This window comes from Marmota monax, unplaced genomic scaffold (assembly GCF_021218885.2).
Source record: "Marmota monax isolate L192 unplaced genomic scaffold, Marmota_monax_Labrador192_F-V1.1 WCK01_AAM20220418_F8-fsc00024, whole genome shotgun sequence".
Classification (NCBI taxonomy): Eukaryota; Metazoa; Chordata; class Mammalia; order Rodentia; family Sciuridae; genus Marmota; species Marmota monax.
The window spans coordinates 23,379,546-23,404,947 of NW_026695224.1; the positions used below are offsets into that span (position 1 = coordinate 23,379,546).

General features: G+C 39.0%; 1 long non-coding RNA gene across 1 annotated transcript in view; it reads left to right on the plus strand.

The window, feature by feature from the left end:
• LOC131423829 (uncharacterized) overlaps positions 1 to 16,528 on the plus strand; it is a 42,251-nt gene extending 25,723 nt beyond the window's left edge. Inside the window, exon 5 of the long non-coding RNA XR_009225902.1 lies at positions 16,320 to 16,528. This is a non-coding gene — a long non-coding RNA (uncharacterized LOC131423829). The remainder of the gene's footprint in view (positions 1 to 16,319) is intronic.
• The last annotated feature ends 8,874 nt before the right edge of the window (positions 16,529 to 25,402 follow it).

The following is a 25,402-nucleotide window of genomic DNA, read 5'->3' on the forward strand; positions in this document are numbered from 1 at the left end:
CCAATGGAACTCTAAATTCCTTCTGCTCTGGTTTAAGCAGAGGGACTGCAATCAGTCTTTCCTAATCATCCCTCAGGTGAAAGGGGCAGGAAGGAAAAGAAGATTGACTGACACTGGTCCATCTTAGACAAAGGAATTTGGGACTGTTTTCACTTTCTCATTTGGAGTTTACCAAGATCAGAGGTTGGCATACTCCAGCACATGGGCCAACTGCCTTTTTTTGTAGACCAATTTTATTGAAACCCAATCATACCCATTCATTTACATATTGCCTCCGGCTACATATTGTAGTGTTTCACACTACAATAGCAGAGCTGAGTAGTTGTGACAGAAACCATCTGGCTCTTAAAGCCTAAAATATTTACTATTTGACCCTTTACAGAAAAGAAATGAGAAATCTAAATGAAAGCACATATCTCAATAAAGGTCTATTACAAATTGTATTTAGATCCTGCAATTATAATAGAATGTGACACATTTCTAATAAATAGCAAATGTCTTTCAACCAGTTGGGACCCCATCCAGCTGCAAGTAATAGCAACAGTAGTGGGCTAATGAAATACTTGATTTTCCTCATGTAAGGAGTCTAGATGGCACTGATTCAGCAATCGAAAGTGTCATCAAAGAACCAGTCTTACCTACCTCTGACACCAGAGCCAAAGATGGTAAGATTCTTGGCTTTTTTTTTTCCTTTGTGTTGGTTACAAAATGGTTGCAATGGCATCAACTCTCATGTCCTAGTCAAGGAAGGAAGAAGAGGGAATAGGAGAGAAGTATGATGCCCTCTGTGTCCAATCCTTTCTACCTAGAAATGAACAGTTTTCCCGGAAGCCCCCTCCAACCCTTCTGCAGACATTTGCTTACATCTTACAGCCATCCCTTACTGCCCATAACTCTGGGAAAGCAAGTGTTACCACTCTCCGCTCATCATGAGAAGCTGCGAAAGACAAGTGGCTTTGGGTAGCCAATCAACAATGTCTTTCATGGACTTTTTCTCACTTCAGTGTGTAGGCACAGAGGGAGTGATCAATATTTATTAGGTGGATAAATATTTATTCATTGACTTAGTTGATTATTTTTTTTCTTTTCTTTCATATCAAAAAGTAAAGTCCAGATAGGCATCACAAAGCTTTATATATAAAATTTAAAAAAGAAAAAAAAACTCCCAAAGATCTTTTGAGGATGTAGTTGGGAAGAATAGGGGCAGGACCGGTAGATGCTCTGGGTGAATGGCCGGGCTAGGATACCCGCAAACACAGAGGACACTGCCTTTTATTTTGTGGCCCAGATAGTTCTAACTGGATTGGTACAGGGTGGATTTAGGACCCATTTTAGGAGAAGGCTTTACCTTGGAATTTGTGTTGAAGCTAAAAGCTTTACCCCCCCCCCCACCACTTGATGATAAACATTGAACTAGTCCCCTTAAACATACCAATAATATAATTAATTGGGTCAAAACCTATGGGTTGAGTTAGTCTCATCTACATATGAAATTATAAAAGAATCTCTTATTTTTTTTAAACTTACACTACTTACAAGACTGTTGTGTTTGTGATGCGTATTCAAATTTTACTTACAATAGAGAACCTCAAGAGTTGAAGATTAATAAGTTTGGAACATGTTTCATTAGCACTGTCTTAGAGGCCTAATGCCATTGCTACAGCCCTGTCACCTTTATTATCCTCTATCTGTAAACCTGCTGCATGTGGCCAGATCTCACCTCCTAGTCAAAGAACTGGAAAGGACAGAAAGTAAACATAGCATGACAGGAATTTAGTTTTAATAGAAGAGTTTTTCCATAATCATAATTCTATTGGAATAATAACAAAGACCAAAACAGATTGCTTGTTTTTCAGAGTCTAGCCATTTACCATAGAGAGAACTTAGCACAGAGAAGTCAGTGGGAGTGATGAGGAAACTGTGGCCCTTGCTAGGCTGCTGAGACAATGGAAGGAGGAGGGGCTAACAGCCCAGAGGCCAAGGTCATCTCAAGGAAACTGGATTCCTGGAAAAATTGTGTGTCAGATCTGGAGCTCCTAAAGATGGGACTCCTGTCCCATCCCAAAGTAGAGTGAAAGGCAGAGATGTACCCAGATTCTCCCTCCCAATTCCTTGCTTCCTTCAGCTCCTCCCCTTACCTAGCTGGAAGCCAGGTGAATTGTCAGCCTTCAGGGAATCCTCTCCAGCATTACAGAGCAGAGCAGGGCAGAGGAAGGAATGGATTGGAGAGCAAGCATCTAGAAACAGCACGGGAACTCCAGCTTCCCCTCCACAGAGGAGGACCCGGACTTTGGTCCCTAGTAATTATTACGTTGTGCCTCTCAGCTGACCAGCTTGAGTTCTTTGTGGCATGGATTAGGATATATATGTCAGTACCTTAGTAATCTTTATTGCACATCCAATAGGTGGTGAACATTACTAGATTTTGTAGGAAATACAAAAAAGAAAAAAAATAGAAGACAGCGTCCCCTGATTGTATGTAATTTACTTTTACATTTAGACAGAGAACACTTGCTAAAAAGGTGAATCCTAAAAGAAAAGATAATAGATTTCCCATAGAAGGGGTTAGGAGAGTATTTCCCATGGAGGGATTACCCTAAAGAACTGGGGAAAACATTTTACATGGTACATAGATATGCCTAGCTGAAAGAGTTTGGATGAGTTTGGTGACAGAGAAGTCAGCAGGAAACTTTGAAAGTCCAACAAAGGACTCTAAATTTGATCAATAGAAAACACAGTAAATGTCATCCACAGTGGCACATGCCTGTTATCTCAGAGGCTTTGGAGGCTGAGGCAAGAGCATCACAAGTTCAAAGCCAGCCTTGGCAACTTAGCAAGGCCCTAAGAAACTCAGGGAGATTCTGTCTCTAAATAAAATATAAAAAGGGCTGGATATGTGGCACAGTAGGTAAATGCCCCTGGGTTTAATTACCAGTATCCAAATAAAAGGAAGGAAGGAAGGAAGGAAGGAAGGAAGGAAGGAAGGAAGGAAGGAAGGAGGGAAGGGAGGGAGGGAGGGAGGGAGGGAGGGAACAAAGCAAATTTTCCATGTACAAGGTGGTGTGGTGTTGAGATCAGCTGGTTCTAAAGAACACCAGGGAGCTATGGGTATCTAGTCAGGAGGTAGAGTCAATTGTTTGAGTGTGAGGAGACATCACAGTGTGGTGGTTGAAAACATAGGCTCTGAAGTAAAACTGCCTGAGTTCAAATCTCACTTCTACCGCCTATCTGATCCTTCTCTGAAGGACAAAGATGATAATAATATCCGCCTGCCCCCCTTGCCGAGTTCCAAGCATCAATTCTGTGCCTGACACATGATAAATGTTAGCTATTATTGAAATCATATTAGAGGATGAGCTTACCAAGGAAGGAAAGAGAAAGAGTAAAATGCCCTTCAGGCAGCTCAAATGTGTATCTGGAACCCCTGGTAATCGAAATTGTAGTTGAAATCACTATGAACACATGAACTGAATGCAAGGTTAAGTTCAGAAGAAAGAAAAACAGAGGACCTGGGATAGATAGAGGAAACCATAGAAAGATCAGCTGGGGAACTAATAAGAGAATTCTATGGACCAGCATATTAAAACCTCAGAGAATAATAAAGCCTTACAGAACAGTGGTCACTTAGCAGGGTGTCGAAGACCTTGGATGGATGGCATCTGTTCTGTTTGCCAAGTGGGCCCTCTGCTTGCCTGGTCCTAGCTATTGCCATCATTTTTGCTCATTGCAGCATTTTAAATAGCATTGCCGGCGGGAAAGCCAGAGCACAATGTTGTCTAAGTGCCTGCCCTCCCTGAGCATTAGAAAACTGGCTGATACATTTGAAATCACCCTTTGGGAGTTGAGTATACACTTCTAAACCCTCCATAGGAATGAATTTGGCAATGACATGGGCACAACATTTTCTCACAGGGTGTCAGATCCATATCACTGGTACCAATTTCCTTGCTAAAGGCTGAAAGACAGAAAGAAGAAGAAATAGCCACATAACAGCCAAAATTGCTACCAGAAGTCTGGTGTCAGCCTGATACCAACTCTGGCTGAGGTTGTACACCTGGGTAATGTGTGGTTATTATGCCTGAGGTTTAGAGTGAACTGTGGAGTGTGGACCTGGAGGAAGAGATCAGAAAGGAGGAAGGGAAATGGGCAGACAGATGTGCTGTAGAGATTTGTGGATTCATTTTCCATTGTCGTTTAAGGAACGGGTATCCGGAACTCCATTTGGTAGCAACAGGGCTCTCTGTGTTTCTCCTTTAATGGAAACCAGTACGATTAAGGTGCTTAGGAGGCTACTAGGGGTGGGGAAGGGGCTGCAATCTTATGACAGGAATCAAAGAAGCAGGACCAGGTGGGTATTGAGGCTTATCCTAGTAAGGGAAGCCATTTCCTTTGCTTTCCTTAAATGCCCTGAAGTTCTTAGTCTCTAGTCACCACATGGGACACAATGAATGGCTTGGAGAGCAGCCCAGCCATTGTTTGGTTTTTCTCATAATTAGGGTGACCATATAATTTATCCTCCAAACCTTTTATTGAAAGGAGGTACAGAGAATACTTTCTCTAGGAGTAAAGGTATACACTGGGATGTTGCAAGAAGGATTAGAATACGTAATCATCCTACTCATAAGCCATTTCCAAACCTTTTTAGTTCACACAGGGTTAAAAACATAGACTCTGGGCTATGTGACCTTAACTTCATATCTCTGAAGTTTAGCACCCTCACTGGTGAACTAGGGCTTAACAATCGCTCCTACCTTTCAGGGTTAAGGAGCTAAGTTACTCTGTGGATAGAGCAGCACCTGGTGCTCAGTACAAGCTGAGTAAATGCTGCTCTTGTTGTGTCAGGCTCTCCCGGGTAGAGACTCAACACCTATAGACTTGACACTCAGCCTTCTTGCCCCATGCCTTGGCATGGAGGGGGATTCAGCAAGTGTGTGTTGAATGAATAAATTAGAAGATAGAAGGAATGAATCAAGGAGGAAAAGAGTACAATTCTTACTCGGTATTTCTTCATTTTTTGGATTCTTTATCATTTAACTATTTTGAGGATATATTCACATGCGAGGATACTGATGCCAACTCATAAAATCTTTCAAATGCATGTTCTAACCTATCTTTGCTATACCTTGGGACCCCTTGGTTTGGGGGCTTCCCCTGTATAATTGGCCTATAACCAACACTGGCCTGTCCTCACCATCTTCTCTTCCACAGCTTGCCCCTCGATGGCTGGTAGACCTTACTGGAGAAGTTACCTCTTGTCAATTAAAATTAATTTTGTCAATTAGTACTGTTGGTACCACCTCAACAAGGACTATTAGTGATAGTAATTTCATTGGCTCCCTATCATTGTTTCCCCAAAGGTCTCAACTTTCCCATCCCTCAGGGTCACAAACTCTCACCCACACACCTCTCCTAGGAGATGACCTGCTTTCTGCCTTACTGAGATAAGACTAACTTGAATTTCAACTTCCTCCTTCCACATCCAAGTGATCTGTAAGCCTTCCTATTATTTCTTGGCCTGCCTCACAGGGAGTAAAGTGCCCCATCTCCTTTCCAAAGCTAATTCTTCTGTCTTGATCCAAATCCATTCTTCTTCCCTCCATAGCTCTGTTCCACCAGTTATCTCACTCTGTTTGCTTTTGACAGGTCTCCCAAATCTCTGTCCTTTTCATTTACATATTAATATGCTCTTGTATTTTTCCATCTTAAAACAGCAAGAACAACAATCTTCTCGTCTTTCTCTTTCTATTTATTATTGAACCTGTTGAAAGAATAATCTATACGTTTTAGCCTCTTTTGCCCTTAATCATTCCTAAACCCCTTTAAAGTAACTGCTCATGCCACTAATTTGAAATTGTCTTCTCATAAATTACTATTGACATTCTAATCCCTATATCCAATGACTTCTTCTGAGTCATTCTCCTCAATCTCTCTGTAGCATTTTATGTCATTGATCACTCTCTCCTTCATAAAAAGCATTCCTTGGCTTTCTTGGCTTGGGTTGATCTTGGTTACCCTCTTGCCTCTCTAATTTGCCTATGCCTCTTCTGTCTCCCACCCCCAAATAGAGGTGCTCCCCCAATATTTGATGCTTCCCCTTTTAATCACTCAAATCCCTTGGTGATCTTAATTATAACCACGCCCTTGACTGTCCTCATTGAAGATGGGCTCCCAGATCTATATTTCCACCCCAACATTGCAGGGCCTCATTTCTAGCATTCTGCTGGACATCAGTGTTTACTAAAAGCTAGTCTCTTCTCCTGAACAAATTTTCCCAAACCAACTCTATCTCCTAGGTTTCTAATAACAGCACCTCTCTCCTCTTACCTCATTCCCCTGGGTCAAAAATGCAAATTACTAACTCATAATAAGGGGTGGTGGGAAGAGAAGAACAGAAGTACTTTGGATTAGATAAAGGAGAATGAAGGGAAGGGTGGGGGATGGGAATGAATGAATCAGTGAATCAGACATTACTTTCCTATGTTCATATAAGAATACATAACCAATGTATTTCCACATCATGAACAACCAGAAGAATGGGAAGTTGTACTCCACATATGTACAATGTGTCAAAATACATTCCACTGTCATGTATAACTAAAAAGAACAAATTTTTAAAAAGAAGAAAATGCAAATTATTTGGGGACCTCCTTCAACTTCTTAGTCTACAGGTCCCACCTCTCTCAAACCCATCTCTGTCTTTCCATGACACCTGCGACTGTCCAAGATGCTGCCTCTTGTCTTAACACAATGGCCTGCTAACTGCTTTTTTCCTTCCAATTTACTTTTCCTCAGTTCTCTCTTGATTTTCCGTCACTCTCTCTCCTAATAATACTTCATATACTAGAGATAAAGTCCCCAAATTCCACAAGTAGGCCCTCTCATTTGCCAGAAGTAATTCCTACTATTGGTCTTTATACACTACTCTCCAGCCAATCCCAAATTCACTTTTTCAAGAAAAGTCCTACACTTCTACCTCTGAGCCACTTTTTTTCTTTTTTTTTCTTCCATATATTGATTTCCTGGGGCTTCCATAACAAAGCACCACAAACTGAGTGGTTTAAAGCATCAGAAATCTATTTTTACTTAGTTCTGGAGGCTCAAAGTCCAAATGCAAAGTGTCAGCAAGGCCATGTTCTCTCAGAAGTTCTAGAGAAAGAATCCTTCTTTGCTTCTTCTAACTTCAGGTGGTTGCTGACAACCATTTGTGTTCCTTGGTTGGTTTATGCATTACACCAATCTCTGCCTCCATCTTCACATGGCCTGGGTTCTGTGTTCGAATTTCTATTCTTGCAAGGACACCTGCCCACCCTAATCCATTATGATTATATCTTAACTTGACCTGTAAAACCTATTTCCAAATGAAGTCACACTGTGTGTAAACTGAATGTTTATGTCACCCTATATGTTGAAACCCTTCCCCATAGTATGGATGGTATCAGGAAGCAGGGCCTCTGGGAGGTAATTAGGTCATGATGGGATTAGTGTCCTTATAGAAGAGACCCCAAAGAGCTCTTTCACTCTCTATCCAATAGTCTGTAACTCATAAGAGGAAACTCACTAGAACCCAACCATGCTGATGCCCTGATCTTGGACTTTCAGCCTCCGGAGCTGTAAGAAGTAAATTTCCATTGTTTGTAAACCACATACTGTATAATATTCTGTTATAGCAAACTAAACTATACTGAGACATATTCACAGATTCCAGTAGTTAGAACCTTATATCTTTTGGAGGGACACCATTCAACCTATAGCGTTTCTCTGCAGAGATGGACTTCTCACTCCCTCCAATTCAGTCAATCAAAATCATTCTACTGCTTCAAAATCCAGTCAATTCTCACCTCTGCTATGAAGTTGCTCATAATTCCCAGACAAACCTCTCTGAGGTAATATATTTTGCCCCTTTTATAACATAGCTATATCCATACATCTTCTTTCTGCTGCTAATTTCTAAACTCCTCAAGACATAAGACATATATATCATTTATCTTTGTATCCCCCTAAATGTCTAGCAAAGTGCCTTTAACTCATGAACTCACCTGGTTAAATCAAATTAAAATAAATTTCTTTATAGATATAAAATTTTGACCATTACTATATTTTTGTCACCTAAAGTAATTTTTCACTTTTACCATTAAATCCAAAAGTTGGCCAGGCCCAAAGAATTTCAATCTATTCTTACTTTTCATTGAAATGTTTCAACATTAAAAACATATCTCTCTTTCTCTCTTTTTTTTAACTCTATAAATTGGTTGCTATAGGTCATTTTTCTATGCATCGATTTCTTCCTTGGATTATTTTGAAGTTAATATTGCAGGTGCCCTGAATTCTGTTGGAATCTAATCATCTGGCATTCAGAAGATATATCAGGGGATGGTCCAGGGAGCCTGGCTTGAACCTACAATTTCATCTTTCCAGGCAGTTATGAGGAGAATCTAATCAGCATAGTCAAACACAGCTTCCTTTTGGGCCTAATTTTTGTGTTTTAAATATGTAAATAATTCTGTATCGTAGGGTTGTTATAACTGATATGGTATTCCCAATCCCATATTAATTTATTTTTTATTCCTAAAGGTTTTTGCAGTTTTAACTTGGAAAGCAGGTGGAATAACTTATGAATGCCCTTATATCTTAATTAGAGGAGGTGGCAATCCTAGTCTTTCATCTAGATTTGCTGCTGCTGCTGCTGCTATGTGTGTGTGTGTGTGTGTGTGTATGCACACATACACCTGCGCACTCTCACGGACAGGCTAGAATCTGATTAATCTCTTAAATAGACTAAACACATACACAGCAAGAGCATTCAGACTATAGGCTTTAGTCAAGGACATGGTTCTCTTTTTAAAGCATATTTGGGACTGACAGACAGAATTACTAAGGATCAGCAGTCATGGGGAGAAAAGGAAAAACAAGTGAAACGGTAGATTGCCATGGGTTTAAGGGCCAGTTTCTCTGCATGTGCTCGCTCCACGGAAGGGGTCCTAGGGGCTGTGGGGAAATAAGGTGGCCTCCAGGCTGTGAGCTAATGCGGCACTGCTGCTGTTTGCATAGCTGCACAGCCCTAGGAGAGACCCGGGAAAGCTAGCTTGAATTCCAATGAATATTTACAATTACACTGCTCCGGAGCAGAATGCAATCACAGCGCTCCAGTCTACAGGTTTTATGCATCAAAAGAAAATGAGAGGAGAGCAGCAAAAATGGAGTTGCCTTCGGAGAGACTTATAAACACAGATCTCACCGCTTGTGGCAGAACTAAAATGCTTTATTTCTGATAGGAGCAATTTATTCTTCGGGCACCTTCCTTGATAGTAGAAAGCACCCGACTGGGTTTTGAAGTGAAAAAGAAAGTCTTCAGTCGATGGTTTTTAATTCTGAGCAAGAGAAAGGCATGGGCAGAATTGGATTGCGTAATTTTGATTTTGTTTTTTAACAGCAGGCCCTAGAGGAGGGTGGGAAAATCCCTGAGCCAGTTCACAAACTCACTCTTCTTTTAGTTTGTGTTTTTATCCTGCTCTTACAGATTGACCTTTCTTCGTAGGGTAGCCCAGGGAAAAGATGCCACCATTTTGTGTCCCCATTTAAAGCCTTTGGGTAACTGATGGCCAGGAACATGTGCTCATTTTTCCTCGTGAGCTGTTGATCCACAGCAAAGATCTGGTGAGAACTATATGGGAAAAATTAGTCAGAGCCATTTGGACCCAGTGAGGCAATTTTTAACTTTCAGAGGTGCCAAGGTAGATGAAATTGAATGTTTTAAAAGGACTCCATCAGAACCTGCTTTTGTGGCTTGGCTGACTAATCTCTTGCACTACTAAGATTTATATTAGATTACCATTTACTAGCAGCCTGGGCTGCTGCACTAAGCAGAGGCCCTCTCAGTTACCTATCTATACTTTCACCTTCTTACTAGTCCATTTTCTCCTATCAGGGTACAAGTGACTTCCACCCACATACCTGCTTGCTTACCCACTGACTCACCCATCTTCTCACATTTCTCTACTTCAACTTACTTGTATATATCCAAACTTGGAGCAAAGGAAGGTAGGAGCCATGTTCCTGTATTTGTGTGATTGGTCAATGGCAGATCTGAAAATAAATGTTTCCTTCTCTTATTATATCTTCTCAGATTCTCAGTTAGTTATAGATACTATAAAAGTGTCAAACCAGGGGCTGGGAAAAAGGGCAGCTTTGGGTTTCCAAGACCTCCATTAGCTCTCCTGTTCTTTGCTGTAGATGTATTTTCTCAAACATATGTAAGTACCAGGCAAACACAGCTTTAAGCACTCCTCCTTCCAATTGTACCACTGCCTCTAAGCCCCTCCTTTGAGGAAGTTCGGTAGCCGCTATGGTTTTTTAGTAAGTGCCTTACTCTGTACAAAACTACATATGACCTATGAATGTGCAGCGCATGCATAAATATTTGTTGTGAAACCCCATAGAAGTAGTTTTGCTAAATTTAGGACAAGCAATCACCTTAATTAATGTGAGTGCTCAATTGATTCTTTATTCAGATGGTCAAAGAAGTTTTACATTTCGGCCTTGTGATTCTAGGAGGCCCCATGCATTTGTTGCAATTGTGTTGCTCAAAACATTTGAGTCTCCTTTTCTAGAAGTGCCCATTAAACATTTAAAAGTAGGAAAAGGACTTAACTAGGCTTTTTTTTTTCAAAGATATACAAATGGCCAAGAAGCACATGAAAACAAGGTCAACATCATTTGTCATTAAGGAAATGCAAATCAAAACTGTGAAGTACCTCCTAGAATGACCATAATTTTTTTAAAGGAAAATAAGCATTAGCAAAGATTTGGGGAAATTGGAACCTTCATTACATTGCTGACATAAAATGATGTAGGTGCTGTGGAAAACGGTTTGGTAGTTCCTCTAAAGGTTACATAGAATTACCATAGGCCCCAGCAATTTTATTCTTAGGTATATGCACGAAAGGAACCAGGTGTTCAAACAAAACCTTCTCATGAATATTTATAGCAACACTATTCACAAAAGCTGGCTGATGACCCAATATCCTTCAACAGATGAATAAACAAAATGTGGTATATCCATACAACAGAATATCAATAAAAAGGAATCATACATGCTACAAAATTAATGCATCTTGAAAATATTATACAAAGAAGTCAGTCACAAAAGACCATATGTTATATGATTCTATTTATATGAAATATCTAACAGACAAATCTATAGAGACAGAAAGTAGATTAATAGCTGCTTAGGGCTTGGGGTGGGGAGGGAGGATAATGAAAAGCAGAGAGATAATAGTTAAAGGGTACAGGGTTTCTCTTTGTGGTGAGAAAAATATTTTCTAAATTGCCCATGATGATGGCTTCACTGCAAATCATTGCATTATATATATTAAATGGGTGAATTATATGATATGCTAATTATTTCTCAATGAAGTTCTTTTGTAAAGCAATTTATAAGCCATACTAAAAAATACTAACACATTGCTTTAAGATCCTCCATAATATTTTTAGGTAAAGAATAGCATTATCCAGTTTATTGACCTGTTTATTTCAATTCGTCCCAAATGATTTTTAGCTACTTTTAGACAAAGTAGTAAAGATTTACCACCAATGATACTATCTAAAATAAAGGTCAAAGGAGATGAAAAACTTCCCAGAGAAGAGATTCCCAAGGTTTTCACTTGCATCTGTGAAATAGATGGACTGTGACTTCATATGATATCAGAAAGGACAACTTTCATTTGGAGCTATAAATTTGGGTATATATGTTTTAAAAAAAATAGTGATACTTCATGTATTTATGTAAGTCTTGGTATTTACATATATACATATACATTGTTATATACATATGCATATAATTTGATATGTATATATATTAGATAAATAAACAATATGTGTATATATGTTCAATCTTTGATTTGTAATAGGATAAATAGAAGAAAATGGGAGTGAAAATTTTTTCCTACTCATTCATTCAACATTTATTGGGCATGTAACATAGGGCACAAAAAAAAAATCATAAGAAAACTCCTTATCAGATTAAATAGATAATAGCACAGATTTTTGGTAAACTCTAGAATCCAGACCAGAGGGTAGAGGCCAAATAATACATTAGTGCTTAAAAGCAGCGAAAACTTTGTAGGATAGTCAACAGAGATAAGTGTTTCCCTGGAGAAATTCATTGGCAAATATGTTTAAAAGCTTCTAAAAGAGTCTTTAGCCAGCAGAATATCATACCCAGAGGGGGTATAACTAATTGTCTTGGCAAGAACTTCTATGCAGTTGCTATTTACCTACAGAAAGGAATGCATCTTTAATTCTTCCCATAGATTCAGGCCCTGCGATGCTAAGTACTCTATAATTTTTATTAAAATGGTTCCTGTTAGACCTTTCAACACAGCAACTGTGTAATCATGTAACAGGACAGGTGTCATAAGTATTGGTGGCTTCTCTGAAATTCTGTCCACTGTGCTAATGATCTATGAGAAAAAGGAGCCACTTGTATATATCTATAGAATTATTTTAAGTTTTTGTCATTTTTTTCCTTTTGTTAAAAAAATGTACTAAGTCAAGTCATAATAACTAGCTAACTAATTGCATCCCCCACTGATGTTGAACTTCTATAGCAACTGAGTTCAAGTGGAAACTTAGAAAATGATTTTTGTGAACTCCAGTAAAACTCTAATGATAACATCACATAACAGAGAAACTGCTACCATCATATTAAAAAAGTTAACGCAGATCAGATTGGTATCTAACAGAGGCCCTTTCAACTCTGCAGGTAGTGGTGTTTTCAAAAGTTTGCAAGCTGATCATTTTATCTGGTATTGTTTGAATGTTCAGATGTCCCCCAGAAGGATAGAAAGCATTTTTATTCTAACCTTGAAATAGACACTCAATGGAAATAGAAAATAATGAGATTTTCCTGTACATTTCTACTAATATGTCAGTCCTCACTAATGGGTAACATATCCAAGATTTAATTCCTTGGCCAGCTTGAATCCTCAGTTCACCTCCCAAAGCAATGAGTTTGTCCTGGTGAGGGTCCAGGTTTTATGGTTTGGGGGAAAATTATTATTGTTTTTTAAAATTAAGATCTACCTGGATTTTGGATTCCTACCTCTGGGTAACTATTGGTCAGTCCCCTCATCCTTCTTTGTTTATGTAGACATTTGTTAAATAGACACATAAAATGCACGAAACCATACCCAGCGGAATATAGGAACCAATATTGCAAACATATCACCTGCCAGAGTTTGTGTTTTGTATTTTGTAGATCTCTTTTAGTCCTCAAAATAATAATTTATAATGAGATCCCCCATTTTACAGGCAAGGAAATGAGAGTTCAGAGAGATGTTCAACCTGTGACCTTTGGCAAATGGTAGTATAAGAGTTTGGCCCCAAGTGGAAAGCCAAAGTCCTAATATTTAGGGTCCTCCATACATACCTCCTCCCTACCCCCTTACATCTCAGATCTTATCCCTGCTCCCACCTCAGAGCCTTTAGTACGTACTGGCTTTGCCTTCCACCTGAAACCCTCTTTACTCCCTATCTAAATGACTCATTCCTTCACCCTCTCTGTCTTAACTCCAATGTCACCTTCTCAGTAATGCCCCTCCTAGTCATTCTACTTAAAACCATAGCTACAACCCACTCCCCACTCCCAATCCTTCTTTTCCTGCTCTATTTTCTTTTCCTGTAGCATTTATCATGTTATCTTTACTGTCAGAGCCTCCTACTAGAATGCATGTTCCCTGAGACATAGACTTTTGTCTGTTTTGTTCTTTGATGCGTCCTCAGCCACTAACACTGTGTCTATCACGTAATAGGGGCTCATTAAATATTTGTTGGCTGAGTAAATGAAAGACCCCAAAGGCCTCAAAGCCTGGATCCTCCCTTAATGGCCCCAATAATGAACTTCTAGAGATTGTCTTTTTAAAATATCTTTCATCTGAATCTCTCCTTCTGTACCCTGACTTCCTCATTCCACCAAAGAGTGGAGTGAAAACTCTCTTGTCAGCTAACTTGTTTGTGTTTAAGTGATTGAGTGTCAGAGGGAATGGACATTATTTCCTCCATACTCCTGGGCATTTCTGTTGGGGGAGGCTGGCATTGTGGGAAGATGACCTGGGGTTGCATGTATGTGTACAAGCAGCTAGATAAGCCATCCTTCTAGTTACCTGGGAAGGGAAATGACAATTCTCTGCAAGCCACTGCCCCCAGGGTGAATGAACCTGGTACTGGGCAAGCCTACAAACTTCAGCCCTTAGGGAAGGCAAGGAGTTCTCCTCTGCCTCTGGCTTCCTATCTTGAAAACAAGGTCCTTGCTCTACTTGGCATTTACAGTCTTGAGGGATTCAAAATAACTCTGAGCTTGGATTACATTTCGAGATGGTTAAAATTCAGAATTTCATAATGAACAGTCACAAGGCTTAATGGATTTTGTGCTTTGCTCTCACTGTTGGATATTTGTTGAAATTCAGCGTGGAACTAATTCATCTTCGAAAGCCATCTTAAATTTTTCTAATAACCCATAAGCTTGTTGGAAGAAAAGCAATGACAGAAAACAGGTTCTTATCATTTCATTGGTGCAGTTCTTTGTAGGCCTGAAATAAACCCACTTTTTCCACTTTATTAAACAATATTTTTTGCTGACTCACTCTATCAAAAGGGAGAATACCTAAATACAAACCCTGCAAATAGTTCAATACATACATACAGAAATACATATGCACTTACATAAATACAAGCTATCTATCTTTTTTTTCTTTCTAGGCTTTCTTCAATGTATGTGCATGCATATAGACTAGGAGGAAATATTAAGTTGTTTCTGAATTTTAGGTTTGGGGTGATTTTAATTCTCCTTATATGGCTGCACATTTTCTACAGTAAATGTGTGTTATTTTATAACCATCAAAGCAATTAATTTTGTCAGTAATGCTTTAAATTTTTACATCATTTTCCTTAAGGATCTATAGGTTTTCTGTCTTTACCATGTTGTTTTGAGACCATTTGCTTTTTCTTAAGCCCTGACATGAAACTAAAAGTAACAAAGCATTTTAATAATTCAAATGAGACTTTCTGATTTTTTTAATTAAATACACTTTTTTATTTTTCCATCCTAAAAAAAATACATTTTAATAATACATCTGATTAATTAATTGTTCACGGACATGTTGTAAAAAGGTCAATCTTATACATGATAGGATAGGATGTTGTTCATAAAATAATAACCTAAATTCAGAATTATTTTCACATTTAGTTAATACTTGCTTGCCATTCCTTATTATTAGCCATGAATACATTTGGCATCCTAAAATATGGAATATTAGAAAGAGGTGAATTGGTATATACAAACTGACATGGAAAGATGTTCATGAAATACCCATAAGTAGAAGAAAAAGTTACTAATCAGGATATAGAATCTGTTAACACATTTATATGAAACTGCTTTGTTTACATATGTATGTATAGAAAATGTCCAAAAGAACGAGTAGGAAATTGATCCTAGTAATTATTGGCAAAGGAGTTTTTTCTTAAATTATTACTCTGCATTTTTTAAATACTAAGAGTTTAATAAAATTATATTCATATTTTAAGTAAGTCCAGCTATTCCATAGTTGAAAGCATTCTTCCTAATTCCAAAAATTGTTGACATTATTTCTTTCCCCTGAACTCAGATGTCAGATTAAGATATTGTTGTCTTTCCAAAAACATTCACAATGTCTGACCTACAGTAGGTGCCCAATAAAAAAATTTACTAGATGAAATAATGAGCATATCAGTATGTTGTCTAGTTTTTAAAGATTAAAAAATATATATGAGGAGCTGGAGTTGTGGCTCGGTGGTAGAGTGCTTGCCTGGCATGTGTAAGGCCCTGGGTTCGATCCTCAGCATAACATATAAATAAGTAAAATAAAAGATCCATTGACAACTAAAAAAAATTTTTTTAAAAAAAGTCTGTGAATTTGTTCTTTATAGTTTAATAAATTTTTTTTGTTCTCCAAGAGCTAATAAAAATAAATCCAGGGCTGGGATTGTGGCTCAGCGTGGAGCGCTTGCCTTACACATGTGAGGCACTACGTTTGATCCTCAGCACCACATAAAAATAAATAAACAGAATAAAGATATTGTGTCCATCTATAACTGAAAAATAAATTTAAAATAAAACATAATTCCAAACACAATACATTTTTTAAGAAAATTTTGAGGAATGGGCCCGTAGCAAACATTCTTTGCCTCCATGCCCCACCAGCACATAAATTCATGATTTTGTGCTTTCATGTATCTAGCCAAGGTCCCAAGGTGACATCTAAACTACTTGTCTCCTCAATTTACAGATGGAGAAGACAAAGACTCAGCTGGAAGAAACTGAATTGGAGGCACCTACTTTCAAGCCTAGACTTTAAGAGAGGTAAACTACATACCTAATCCTTCCTAATAGATTCCAGAAAGAACACGGATGAAACTTCTCTTGATCTTTTTTTTTTTTCCTTACACAAATTTAATACTTTGATCGCTTACAACTAAAAGGCAGTATTTAAAGAAATAGCACAGGTCACTTTTATTATATACGGCTCCGTTAGCAAGATACTACCTTGAGTAGCTGTTTAAAGGGATCACACTTCAAAAGGTAATTGACCTAAATTCTCCTTCCTGCTCTGCACTCTGGTGAGTCTTCTCCATGTGCAGCCCTCCCATGGGTCTCACACATGGAAGAGATACAGTGGGGTCCTGGGGAAACTAGGCCACTGTGATTAAAACTAATTCAAACATTATTTTAATGCCTGTGTTTAGTTTGCTAAAAATTCTCAACTTCAGTGGGTGCCTAAGGGCTGACAGCTCCATTCTGGAATAAATCAGAAGTTGATTTATAGAGAAGAACACTTTAAAGTGATTACACCTGCTCTGGTCCCATCTGGTAGGGATATGATGAAGTGGAGTTCTATGTCTCTGTCTTCAAAGTGTTTGTTTTGGTCCAAATCATGAGGAAAGTTACAAAATAAATAGATCCACCAGAAGAAACTGCTCTAACCATGTGTCCCATGAGCAGCTAGCCTAATGCTGTCTAATTTCTTTTGTTCTCATAAAAAATATTTTTATTTGGCAAATGTTCACTGATTCAGTCACATTATCTGATGATGTTCATGTTCCAGGTCCATATCATTGCTTTGCCCCCAGTGAAATGTTATAACTTATTAATTTAAATATCTTAGGATGATTAATCAGTTGACTGATGCTCTCTAGAATTTATAAGAACACTAAGGTTTTACATTGCCAACACATTTCCTTGTTGTAGAAATCCTGTTGACATCAGCTGATAATTGTTCCAAACATCTTTGAAAGGAAAAGGAGTCAACAAACATCTTTGGTACATGATCTTCCTGGAGTGTTCTTGTGCCTTTCTCCCATTATCTTGGAAAATAATATTGTTGCAATCGTTTTAGAACACTTCCAGAAAGAGGCTTGGCCTTCAAGTTCTGACTCGTTTATAAAGCCATATGTTACAAATCACAGCTTTTGGTTCTGTGCACGGTAGACCGAAGCAGATGTTTGGTTGAAAGTGTGTTGTATTACCTAAGATCATGTGCTAGCAAAGAAGGACATGAAAACCAGATTTCTAAATGATATTTTTATTTCTGGTAGGTGTCATTGTATGAACAAGCATTCCTATTGTGTGTTCCTCAAACAAAACTGTAGCCATTGTCCTTTAAATTGTAAAACAGGATTTAAAAAATAAAGACATTGTATATATCTTTATTTTAAAAAATAAAGGAAAAAAAGTCAAGCTCCTTATATCCTGAGATTATATAAATGTGAAGAGAAAAAAACCATATGAAGTCACTTAATAATGAGGTCAAGAATACTGAATAATTTAACATACCCTTGGATCTTGATTTGTGATTGTCCAAAACTAATATTTCACAAGCCACATTGCATCTTGTCACCAAGTCCTATTTCTTCCTCAAGATAATGTCCAAGTATTAATGGACTCAATTTGGTGGAAATTACCTAATTGGCTATAGTCACTTCAACTCAAATGTGACATTTTGGACCGTTCTGTAGACACAAGGATAAGTTAGAAGCTTGAGCGGCAGTCTTGCTCTTTGTGATAATTGTAGCTGAAGCTTGTGTTATCACCGAAGCTTATTATTTTGCAAGTTGTACACTCAGCTTTTTGTAAAAATTGTCCTGTAAGGAAAAAATCCCTGAAGAGGCTCTTTTCTCTCCTGTTTTTTCTAAAACCCTCAGATGAGGATGACCAGACAAAATGTTCTGTGATTGTATTTCAGTACACTTAACCACATGCTGCCTGGTAAAACAAATCTCTTAGTACCATTAATTAAACAGTTTCCTTAAGCCTTGGTGTTCTTTAGGTCTTATGATTCTTTAGCTGACCAAATTACTGCTAGTGAATGGCATTGGTTAAGGGCACTCTTTCTGCCTTGGGACATTGTGTGCCTCTTCATCAGGCATGTATATGAGGAGTGAGAAGTCTGCCTTTCAGGTGTTGTCCTTGGCCTCTGTTTTGTGCCTGAGCTTTGTGCTTGTGAAAACAGTATGCTCTTTCTTACACAGTAGGAGGGCATCCAAGAGTGAGTCTTTTTATCTTGTTAATAATAATGTGTATTTCTACAATGCTTTATAATTTCAAGAGGATCTACCTTCCCTCTCTCCCTCTTTTCCTTCCTTCTATATTCATTAAGTAAATAAAATGATTCCAGATCCTGTGCCGGGCACTGAAGATACAGAGATAAGTAAAATATTTTCTCTGCCTTCAAGGAATCCCTAGTTGAGAAGGGGAGAAAGAGAGATAATCAATCAATTCTGATGCAATATGGTCAGGGTTTAGTGAACTATGGAAAATGCTAGAAGTCAGGAAGCTTTGCAGAGAAAGTAATTTTGAGGACAGAGCTTGAAAGATGGTAGGTATTTACAACAGGGGGAGGGGTAAGGAGAAGGAAATGGGGAAATATTCACCTCAACAGACATGAAATATGGGGCTAAATGGTAGGTGAGACCAGATCATAAAGGACCTTATGTGCCATGTCCAGGTGTCTGGAATTTGTCATAGTGTGCTTTATTATTTCATCTCAATTGTTCCTCACAATCCTTGGGAGTCATTCCATGGCAAATCAGTGTCCTAAGAAATAGAAGGCCTGGGTTATACAAGGGTTCTACCACCTACCTCCTTTCAACTTGAAGCAAATCACCAAGTTCTGAGCTTGGAACACACATCGCCTATTTAACACTTCTCTAGGCAACAGTAACTTAATATTAATGATATTATCCTTTCTGCAACCATCCATTACCATATACCACAAACATATTTGTCCCAGACTCTGGATAATGATAGCCAATGAGAGCTAATGTTGCAAACTGTAGTCTCCTCTCTCGACCAATGAGTATAAGTATACTATCCTGCAACCCACCTTGCCCAATCAGCTCTCTGCCTAACTATCCAGAGGGGACTGTCTTTTGCAACAGAGGTGTTTATTCTGATATGATCTCTCTGCCATTTATTTTTGCTCTGAGAAGCAGTTTTGATCCATAAGGGCTAACAAAAGATGTGCAAGTGGTGGTGCTGGAAGAGAGAAATAGTGTCATGCTGGCTGTGTAATAGGGTTCAAGTGAATTTCAAGGAAATGGTTAAAGAAAGAATAAGACAGAGGGAGAAGGGAAGAGAGACCCTCAGCAGACAGAGGGCAGTGGCAATCTGACTTTGGGAAGGACATCATATAGAGCAGGGCATCCTGGGAGGACTGCACTGTCCCTCTGAAAGTGGATTAGGAGAAAACTTGGCTGAAGGGAATGTGTCACACTGAGGAACCTGGAGGGAACAGAGTACATACTTTGGCCATTACCATAATACTAGGAATACATTTCTTTAGGGATGTGTTTTCGGGACCACGTGCAGCACCCTCTTTCCTGAGATGGGTGCACTCCTGTGCAAAAGAGGTTGAATGGAGAATTCTCAGCTTACTAGAGTTTAGTATTTAAGAGAAAGAGTTCTGGAGCCAGGCCACGGGGTTTAAACCCAGCTCCACCATTTACTAGCTGTACCATCTTGATGACTGAACCTCACTCCATCTCAGTTTACCCACCTACAAAATGAGAATAACAATACTACCTTCCAAGTGGAGATTATTGTGCTAATAGAATACTTGTATAATGCTTACAATAGTGACTAGCACAAATTAAGTACTCAAAAAGAAGAAGTATAATTATTCATATCGCTGTATTCCATTTTACTATTCAGTTTTCTGCCTATCACATAAGGAAAATTAACTAAATAATCCTGCAGCTTCCTGCTAGATGAAATATTACCTGAATCTTCTAATCCCTTTTATCCTAGGAAAAACCTTTAACTCTCTGGGTTTGACTGCCCTACGAGGGTCACATGGGGAATAAGGAGTAAAATGCAAAATTGAAATTGAAGCGCAGGTCAGCCATCCCCTAAGCTCACCATTCAATGTGCCAAAACCTGACCAGAGTGTCTCCTGGCAGGGACCCCCACTCCTTAACTTCTTGCACCCTTGCATGGCACAGATTACGCCAACTCTGTTAGCATTTTTGTTTGTTGTTGTCTGTTTTGTTCTGTTTTTTAATCCCTTCCATTCCTCTGCAAATCAAGAAGGAAAGTGGGGGAGGGGGGTGAAAAGGGATTTGTTGCACTGGAAGAAATAAGATTTAGCATAACATTAAATAAGCTAAAAGAAAAATATTCTCCCAGCGTTTGTAGCTCCAGCATCTGCTGTTGGTCTCTATGCCATGGGGAGACAGATAATCCTTTCAGGGAAGTGGAAGAATTTCCCCCCCAGTTTGGAGAAAAGACAAATCTCTGGACATAGCTCTTTGTCTTCACTGCTCTTTGCCCTTGTTTTATGTGGCTGGAATCTAGTGGTACCTTTTCCCTTTGGGAGCATTGATGTAATTCTTCAAGGGTGCAGTAGAGAGGGAAGGAAGCTGAGAGAAGAGAAGGGACATATTACCTGCAAAATGACCTATCCCCTAGTGGCAATTTTGGCAGTTTTTGCTTCTGTATTCTTTCCTACACATCTACAACCCATATGTGTGTAGCAGGAAGTCAGATTTCTAGCTACTGGGAGTGAAGCTTTCTTCTTTTGTTTATCATATCTTCTTCCTTGTCTCTATCCATTTCAATATTAGAACAAACAGTGCCCTACCCAGCTAAAATATCTGTGTAGAGTATTTTAATAAGTATTTTTCATTCGACTGAACTGATTTCATCAGAGAAAGTTAATGCAATAGGTTTAATTTGAGAAATTTCTTCCTCTTTTTTATTTCTTCCATATTTGATTTTGAGCACATGTCTGAGACTTTCTGATGGTTTTGTGCTTCAGCGTCAGTTAGACACACAGAATGGGCTCTAGACAGTCTCAGAACTTGATTATGACCAAGGAGCCACTGTTCTATAAACACCGAAAATTAGAAATTATCTCTGGTGCTGTTGGTTAACGAAGTCAAAGGCTAACCTTTAGGGCTCATTAAAATTCCTCTGATGAAAACCCAAGCACGCAGGTCTCTCTCACAAATCCATCCCTGTTAGGAGCTGGCGTGTGGAAATTGGTCAAGGCCCTCCCCTTTGCCCTCCCCTTTAATCTCTTGGTCAGGTTTAGGCAGAGATTTTTAAAGCATATAGATTTCTCTTTCTCCCTACTCAGGGTATGTGCTGTGAATCCAAACACACTGGGCTCTAGTGTGTAACTCACTGAACCACCTTGACCAGGCAGTTCTGCTGGATCTGCCTCCCTCCAGCAACAAAGCAATGAAGTCATTGTTACTGGGGGTAAGTAAGAGGGGCCACAGGAGGATGTCTTCTGAACCTGACAGCAGAAATAAACATGGAGGGAGGGGCAGGAAATGATAACCCCCCAAGTAGACTGCACATTTGGTGGAATGTAATGAGTTATTCTAATGAATCTATCTGCTAAGTGACAGTTATCAAGATGTCCCCGCATGGTGACGGTGGCTGCTGTCCTGTGCTGCTGGCAAATGAGACCTCCCAAATCCTCCCAATGTGCTACAGCATGCATGTGCAGCAGAGTATTTGAATTCACTTGGTACATCCTTGTAAGAGAAGGACACCATTGGTGACAAATAGCATCACTATTATTGTTGCTAAACAGATGGACAATAATTGTTGATGGAATTTGTGTTTTAATCACATTAATGTATTTGACAGGGAGATCCAGATCCACTTACATACACAATTCAAAGCCTGCCTTAATCTGGGTTCTTTTTTTTTATGACTGATAAACAGCTCCTCTGATTTTATAGACAAATGATGAAAAATATTAAAAAAAAAAAATGAAGAGGAGGAAAAGGGAAGGAAGGAAGGAGGCACCAGGCTCCCATGTGGGCATTTTCTCTTTGGGAAACCAGGTGAGCTGACCAGGCCTGCAGCCATGTTGACACTTTGATTCACATCTCACCCAGTGATCGCCCACCCAGGGCTCCGCAAGAATGCCCTCATCTTTCTCCTCCCCACTTCTCCAGTTCCCTCCTTCCCTCTATACACAACACACACATGCTTGATGCAAGAATTCGTGGGTGCTGTCTTTTCAAAGCTTTCTACTGCCTTTTTACATAAACCAGTTTAGATGACTGTAAAATACTTGCCAACAATGGCCCTCACACCTATTAAACCCTCTAACCCGTCACATGTCTCAGTTAGCATTATTATGTGACATGATAGAAATCAGAAACCCTGCTTTTAATGAAAATGTTCTAATTGTGGAAGAATGTGTCTTCCAAATATTCTACTGTACATCGGGCTGAGTGCAGACATAGACAAGACCAAACCCTATTAACTTGCCAATTTCCCCCTTACTGAGTCTCAAAGAACAGAAGCTAGTGTAGAAAATTTGATATCCACAGAAGGAAAGAGTTCTACAGATTTCTGCTTCAGAAGCACAAACCCCATCTTTCCTTCTCTTGAGACAGTTGATCAGACACTTCCCTCCTCTCTTAGAAAAAAGAGATCTAAGGAGATTTTAAATTCATGGATAGATTTATTTGTTTGTTTGTTTGCTGGATTTCCCCCCCTCTCATTCTTTCTCCTCTGTAGAACACAACTAGTAAATGATTTGGATCTTTGACAGAACAAAGGTATTTTTGATGGGCTCTGTAATCTAGTGCGCTAATGCGCCCGGTCCCCTCATTGTCTTGCTGTCTGATCCCATCCCTTCTGCCAGACAGTCACTGCGGGATGAGTCACTTTTAATGTCTGATAATCAAGGTGAATTTTCAAAAAGCTGCCATTTTGGAATTATGCACTATATCACAGTGTCAGGGACGAGAAGAGGAGGAAGGATGAAGAAAAGGCTAAGATAGACACCTACTGCACGTTTGGAGAACTGCAGGACAAAGCCAGCATGGTACCAGAGAGGACGTGTCCGGAGGGTCCAAGTCGATCAAGGCGTACATAATGAGAAAGAGACTATGTTAATTATAAATTAAAAATAACTTCTATGATAATGAAGATTATATGCACAGGAGAAAACGTCTTAGTTAAAACAGACTGGAGGCATAGAATTAAGCACCGGCCATTTGGGGGTGTGAATTCCTTACATACTGAATATACTGTGGTCCATTAAATAACCTAATACAAACTTGCATTTGAAAAAGAATAGGAGTGAATCGTAGCTGTCTCCATGGATGCTATATTGTCTGTCATTCTTATTTAAAACAACATCAGCTAAGGAACATTACTGACCAGAGGGACTCAGCCTCCCTTTAACTAAGGAGACTGGACATTTCTGGAATCATTTAAAAGATGAAAACCTTCTCCCCATCCCCCCTGAAATAGTAGCCAGGGAGATATTGGAAACCCCGGTTAAACAAAGGGCAATCAAATATTCCTTCAGGGATTTGACTATTCAAATACATGGTGGTCAGTGTCTTCTCTAAGCTAGTTAACTAAAGCCACAGATACGTATTGTGGCTCTAGAAATTTATTTAATTATTGGCATTGTATTAAATAGTAGGGTAGTTGAAGGAAAATGATATGAGAATAGCCTGCTACTTCTGTTTATTATTCAGAGAAGTGAATACCTATAAATAGACCAGGATGTTTTGACTAGGGAAATGCTGTCCTCGTTACAGCTGGGAGATGCTAGGGTGATTTCAAGCTGAAGCTTCAAAGCTTTGTCCTGCTTTATAAAAGCACAAGCGTTTTCAGGGCTGTTTCAGTGGCTGGGGAGAATCTGCAGGTGCTTTATCTGTCCTGGGGGAGGGAGGGAATGATATTTCAGAGAATGCTATTTTGTAGCCATGACGAATGCTTACATGTAAACTCTAACCGAGGTGTTTAAATACCTGCATATCCTCCTTAACATGAGTATGTTTGCAGGGTATTACACCCTGGTATTGTTTATGGAGGTTATCTATTCCTCTCTCTCTCTCTCTCTCTCTCTCTCTCTCTCTCTCCATCCTCCCACCTTTGCCAGTATGTCTGTCTATCTCTCCCTCTCTCTCTCTTTTACACACATACACACAAACACACAAAAGATTGTTGCAAAATAAGCAAAGAAAATATAGTTATTGTGTTACTGGGTTCATGTATATAAAAGATTCAAGATATAGAGTATATGTGAGAAGAAAGTAACCTCTTACACATCTATTATTCCAATCCTAATTGTATCAAGACAATAGAAAGGTGACTTGTCCTATAACACTCAGCCAGGGAATGGCAGATGCCAACCTAGTGTCCAGGTGTCTAACTCCCAGGCAGGGCTGCTTTGGGCTGCAGTGTCCTATCCTCCCATTTAAGAATCAGGTCTCTCTACAGGTTGGCGAAACCATGATTTAAGCTCAGACGTCATGATGGAAAAAGGAAAACCTAAGGAAAAGATAAGAATCATATACATTTTCAACCATGATACAAATGAATAAAACATAATCTGGCAGGAAGTGAAGAAAATCAAAATGTTGACAGAGAAGTTATACTCTATGTATGTATAATATGTCAAAATATCCTCTACTGTCATATATATCTAAAAAGAACAAATAAATAAATAAAATCAGTGGGGAAAAAAAGATGTTAACAAAATGTCAAACCAAATGATCTACCTAGCCAGGAACTTGAATAGAAGGCAGCATTGTCCTTCCTTTAAAAACTGAGTAGAGATGTTCAGAAGTAGCATAGGAAGCAGACGGTGTTTGCAAAAAATGATGACACTCTATTTTTCTCTGTTTATTTTCATCTGAAATGTTTAAATTATTCAGTTACATTCAAGCATGCAGTCCTTGAGATCCTAGGCTCTGCAAATTAGTGAACACAGCTGAAACTAGGAAGGAGCCAGCATTTTCTTCTCTTTTCTAGAATCTAGATCTTTAGAGGGTATGGCCTGCCTTACTTCCTGAGAAAAGGTCTACCAGATATTACCTGGGAGGTATT